Source organism: Cupressus sempervirens, chromosome 4 (genome assembly GCF_028749045.1).
Source record: "Cupressus sempervirens isolate cs-2001-9-10 chromosome 4, ASM2874904v1, whole genome shotgun sequence".
NCBI classification, from domain to species: domain Eukaryota; kingdom Viridiplantae; phylum Streptophyta; class Pinopsida; order Cupressales; family Cupressaceae; genus Cupressus; species Cupressus sempervirens.
This window is the reverse complement of record NC_143121.1, coordinates 611,286,843-611,293,462: the sequence shown is the minus strand read 5'-3', so window position 1 is coordinate 611,293,462 and position 6,620 is coordinate 611,286,843.

Below are 6,620 nucleotides of genomic sequence, written 5' to 3'. Positions count from 1 at the left end.
CGAAGATATATACTCATAGTGTCAGATGTAATGCTCCTAGTAGTAGATGTAATCTATTCTATCTGATAAACTACTTCCCTTTGAGAATTAATGACAACTCTATCCGCAATAGAAACCATCATTGGAGTCATTTTTGGGGTCCTAGATCCCACTATTGCATGATGATGAGGAATAACACAAGTCACATCAAAATATACATCACAATTACAAACTCTACCACATCCCTGATGATAACATCCTTGAATATCTAAATATTTGACATGGTGCCCCAAACAAAACTCCACATACAATAGCTAGGCAAAATATAATGGAATTTGGTCATTATTAGGATAATGACCATGTGCTACTAGGAATCAAGGGTATATCATACAAGAAATCTATGGCACAACACATCTACTAACTTGATATGCCCTAATCTTGATCTTCCACTCATACAATGGGAAGACCTCTTGTTTGATAATCTCCTTAGAATTTAAGCTTTGAACCTGGTCCAAGAATATACCAATTGAGATCTCTTCTCTAAGCTCAGCAAAAATCCTATCTATAGACTATGGCATAAATGCATACTTTGATCTAAGTCTATCAGTAAGATCTTTAAGATTAGTCAAAATTTTCTGGCATATGCCTCTATATAGATGATGCTAAGATCTCTTAATAGTTGATCTTAGTCTAGCTATCTTTGTAGTCAAAAACTAAATTATAGTTGACATATCAGGAATGCAAGGGTGGATAGATGATACATCAATAGGTGGTCCCTATCTTTGTGTCTGATCCTATCCATGTCATTGAGCATGAGCCTGAGCCTGAGCCTGAGCCTTTCCCTATTCTTGTCATTGTCCTTGTGCCTAATCCTACCATGTCCCTGATCCTAAGGCTGATCATGGGATGCCATCTATGAGTATGACATGAAAACTAAATATTAACAAAATATTACAAGAAGATAAGGGGAACTTAATGTTAACTTATTATTATGAAAGTGATTAGAAAGAAAGTGTGAGGAGAGAGAAAGTGATGAGATAGAAAATGTTGAGAGAGAGTTCAAGGAGATAGAAAGTTTGAGGAGAGAGAAAGTGGTGAGAGAGAAATTAAGGAGAGAGAAGCAACGGGAGAGAGAAAGTGAGAAGAGAGAAAAAGTGATGAGAGAGAAAGTAAGGAGAGAGAAGTGAGAAGAGATAGATAGTGATGAAGGAGAAAGTAAGAAGAGGGAAAAAGTGTGAGGAGAGAGAAATCGATGATAGAGAAAGTGATGAGAGAGAAGTGTTGAGAGTGAAAGAAAGTAGAGAGAGAGTGAAGAGAGAGAGTTCAAGGATAGAGAAAGTAAAGAGAGATCCCAAGAGAGTTCAAGAAGAGAGAAAGTGTGAGGATGAAAAGTAAGAAGAGGGAGAGAGTGTGAGGAGAGGGAAAGTGATTAGATAGAAAGAAAGGAGAGAGAAGTGATGATAAGATAGAGAAAGTGATGAGAGAGAGACAGTTTAAGGAGAGAGAAAGTATGATGAGAGAAAGTAAGAAGAGGGAGAGAGTGTGAGGAGAGAGAGAAAGTGTGAGGCAAGAAAAAGTTATGAGAGGGAAAGAAACGAATGAGAAGTGAGAGGAGAGAGATTTGAAAGGAGAGATAAAGTGTGAGGAGAGAGAAAGTGAAGAGAGAGAGGTCAAGAAGAGAGAAAGTGATGAGAGAAATGGTGATGAAAGAGAAGTGATGAGAGAGAAAGAAAGGAGCGAGAAAATGAAGAGAGAGTTAAAGGAGAGAGAAAGTGTGAGGAAAGAGAGAGAAAGTGAAGAGAGAGAATGACAAAGAGAGACAGTATGAAGAGAGAAAGTAAGATGAGGTTGAGAGTGTGAGTAGAGAGAAAGTGATGAGAGAGAGAAAGGATAGATAAAGTGAATAGAGAGAGTTCAAGGAGAGAAAAAGTGTGAGAAGAGAGAAAATGATGTGAGTAAGAGGGAGTTCAAGGAGAGATAAAGTGTGAGGAGAAAAAGTAAGAAAAGAGAGAGAGTGTAAGGAGAGATAGAAAGTGTGAGGAGAGAGAAAGAAAGGAGAGAGAAGAGTTGAGGAGAGACAAAGTGATGAGAGAGAGCTCCAGGAGAGATAAAGTGTGAGGAGAAAAAGTAAGAAGGGGGAAAGAGTGTGAAGATATTGAGAGTGACGAGAGAAAAAGAAAGGAGAGAGAAGTGATAAGGAGAGAAAAAGTGATGAGAGAGAGTTCAAGGAGAGAGAAAGTGTGAGGAGAGAGAGTTCAAGGAGAGAGAAAGTGTGAGGAGAGAAAGAAAGAAAAGGGAGAGAGCATAAGGAGAGAGAGAGAGAGAGAGAGAGGGAAAGTTTAAGGAGAGAGAAAGTGATGAAACAAAATGTAAGAAGAGGGAGAGATTGTGAGGAGAGAGAAAATGATTGCAGGGAAACTCATATGAAGAAACAACTTGCTACACTAGTCCCTTAAGGAAAGTATTGTGAAAATTCCTATTAAATCCTTATAATTTCAGATTTGATATTATGTAAACAATAATATTACAATCAACCATTAATACAAAAAATAGATAGAGAAAGAAAACAAATTTTAAAAAAATATATGTTGGTGGGGAAAAACCTTTTGGTAAAACAACCCCAACCCTTCGAAACCTGTACAATGTATTATCTTCAATAGAGAAGGTTATAACACACTTGCAATGCAAGTTCTTTTAGGAGAACAATAAAATAGAAGACCAATCCAATAGCAACATACCATACCATAAATACACTTTCTCTCTCTCCAATCTACAACCCTAAAAATTCTTATATCATATGCTTTCCCTTTTAGGGAAACTTCCAAAGAAAAACCATATTAGGGCTTTACCATTCTCTAGAAAAATAGGAACCCAAAAAGTTAGAGACTCAAGCATATAATACTCAATGACCAATTTCCACATGTCTTCACATCTTCATCCATCAACAAATCTTTCATAGATAGCTCTTATGCATCATAGGAATCTATCATAACCATTCTAGCCATGATCTCCTTACAAACAATTCAAGATGCCAACTAGACATGTATAGTCACACTTAATTATATCATATGTAAAAAATACATTTACAAAACAAATAATAAGAATAGGATTTATCCAAGATTGAGACACCATTTTACTAATAGTGATGAGAGAGAAAGAAAAGAGAGAGAAGTGAAAGGAGAGAGAAAGTGCGAGGACAGAGAAAGTAAGGAGAGAGAAAGTGTTAGGGGGGAGAGAGACAAAGAGAGATAAGAGAAAGTAAGGAGAGAGAAGTTAGAGGAGAGAGAGAAAGTGATTTGAGAGTAAGAAAGAAGAGGGAGAGAATTTGAGGAGAGAGAATGTGAGGAGAGAGAAAGTGTGATGAGAGAAAGAAACGAGAGAGAGTGTGTGAGGACAAAAAGAGAGAGTTTAAGGAGAGAGAAGTGAGAGGATGGATAAAGTTCAAGAAGAGGGAGAAAGTAAGAAGTGGGAGAGAATGTGAGGAGAGAGAAAGAAGTGAGAGAGAGAGAGAGAGTGAGAGAGATTGTCATGAGAGAGAAAGTGAGAAGAGAGAAAGTTATGAGAGAGAAAGTAAGAAGAGGGAGAGAGTGTGAGGAGAGAGAGAAATTGAGACATCAGAGAGTGAGAAGAGAGAAAGTAGGGAGACAGAAGCATGAGTCCATAGAGACAGTTGAAGAAGAGAGAGAAAGTGAGAAGAGAGTTTTTTATATATATTAAAGGTAATTTATTATTAATTTTTTTTTTTATCTAGAGCTTTAAATCATTTTTAATATCTACGTCTAATCCTATTGTTCGTTTTCTATATCATAGATCATATTTTTAGTTTTCTATATTGAATACTATGTTTGGTTTTCTACATCAAATCCTATATTTGGTTTTCTACATCTAGAATCATATTTTTGATTTTCTAAATCTAATAAAAGTAATTTATTCTTTATCTACCTAGCAATTTAAATAAACTATACATATAATATTTCTTCCTTTAAGTACAATTTCAACAATATTTTCTAACATTTGAACTCAAATAAAATGTATAAACATAAGATAAATTATTATATACTAAAAATAGCAAAATACCCATAAAAAAGCTAAATAAATTCATAAAACTAACTAAATATTTTTTAAAAACTAATAATTCATAAAAAATAAAAAATAAAAGTAAAAATATATAAATATTCATTAAAAATGCAAAATGAACATACCTGGTATGTTGAATGCTCGAAGGAGATTGAAAATGCTAATCTAGAATGATGATGTAACTGCAAAAGTCATGAACTTTGCTACAAACACTACTGCAAAACTGTCATTGTGATAATGATATTTAAAAATGGTAAAATATCTTAAAAATTACCATTTTTAGTTTGGGGTTAGGGTAAAATGGCTTAAAAAATGATGGAAGCCTCTACTTTGCTCGAAGCCCCTTAAAATGCTTGTTCCCACTTTTCCTCTGATCCATTTGTAATTAAAAGTGGGAATGACTTGCATGGCCTTACCCTATAACAACTTTTTATAGACACCCAAGCTATGTAGGAATCATGTCCCACTCATGATTCTCTTCAAACAATTATTTCTCCAAAGGTACTTTGCCAACATCATTTAGATAATATAGGATTTTTTCTTTCCAAATTTAATTCTTCTTTCTCCTATTTTAGTTCCCTTCCCTTCGATGACATACTCTCCCTATACTCTCATGTGATGTCTTCTAGAAAAAAATTGTTTGCCATGCCGAGTGGTATTAAAACTCCTATTCTGAACAACAAGCATTTTGTGTGGAACTCAAAATTGGTGTGGAACTCATTCCATGTGTTGCAATGCATGGACTAGTGGATTAAGATTCATGTGGAACTCATTCCATGTGTTGCAATAAATATCATTGAAAATAATATGAAAGTAACCTCATACAAGGCATGCTTACTACATGTTGACCACATATTTGATTAAGGCATGATATTGGGCTTCACCATTCCAAAAATTGATGACATTAAATGATTCATACACACAAATGGAACTTCCAAATGTTCAAGAATTTAAAGAGACAAATTTATGGCCTGATCAATTATCTATTTCAATTTCAATTTCAATTTCAAATTTCCATATAAAGGTTTCTATAAGACTAAACTACTCTTATACCATGTTGATTTTCCTTGAGGATGTAAATGTACTAATACTATTTGTAATTTCTATGTGTTCCAAATTACATTCTCAAGGCATATGTGTATGATATTTAATAAGCATATCTCCATAGAGACATGTCTCTTCAACTCTCATTAGTTATCAATAAAATATGGTTACTTTGATTAAGAATGTGTTAATAACTCATATATATTCAATAAGCTTTACAGAAATGAAGGTACAAAAAATTAATAGACCTAATAGTCATTTTTTAAATCCTTTAATCAAGGTGACATTCTAATGGAATTATCCAAAGTCCTCGAACAAGGCCACTCCTAATAGGGTTATTAAATCCTTAAAAAGGGTTTCATTTGAAAGTGTGTTGTATAACCTTTAACAAATTTGGCTCTTAACCGAGCTCACTTCAGAAGAGTGAACAATTAGTAGCATGTTACTTGGTGGTTTTACAAAAATAGGGTTTCCACATTAAATCTGCACATCAAAGTGTTATATACATGTGTAGATCTTTTTTAATGCATGCTATAGTTTTATAGTAGTTTAGTTTACTAGTAGTCAACACATAGGAAACATAGACTTAAGAAATTGGATGAAAAGTTAAATTACTGATGATATGATATATAGATAGATTTTTTTTGAGATTGATTGAGTTGGTTGAAGTTAGTAATTGTTTAATTTGGTACATCTGGACCTAAGGATAACTTATTCAACCCCTCCTCTTAGTTATTCTAATTCATTCTAACACTAAAAAGTCCTTGGTGTCTCATGGTTTATGTCCCTAGTTGATAACTTCATTTATAAAATTACAATGGAAAAATATAGGCTAGTTGAAATAGGCTCATTGAAATAAATTAAGACACAAGCTTTAATTGCAAGAAATAAAAGTTGTACAAATGTTAAAAGAGAGAAAAATAACACTAACAAGGGTAAATAATAGAAGAAAGATGAAAATTTTTGTGAATTAAAAAAAGATAACTCATCTCCAGAAATTAATTCAACTACCTAGGGACTTAAATGTCTCTTTTGTAAGAAAAAATGTAAACAAGATCATGAATGCATGAAAAAAAAAAGATTGAGCACCTCATTTTCCTACTCAAAAAGAAAATTATTGGAGCAACTAATTTTTTCAAGGAATATTCTTTGAACTAGTTCAAATTACTAAGGAAAATGATAAAATAAAAGGCACAATTGTATATTCTCATCCAATTTCAGATTTTGGTGTTTCTCGCTATATGTGCTTTTATTTAGTCCCAATTCCAATCTTCATAATTCCTATTATTCAGTAGATAAATTTCATATTCATGTAGATTCATCACCAACATCATCATGTTTTGAGGAGACCATATAGATTCTTCTTGTTTTATCTCTTGTTTGGAAGATAGCTTTACTCCCGCTGGGTTTTTTATCTCTCTCATTTTATTATTGATTGTATTGCACTTGGATACCTAACTTGGCTAGTAGCTAGCCTAAATATTTCAGCTCTTCCTCCTAAACCATGCTTAACGAGGGAC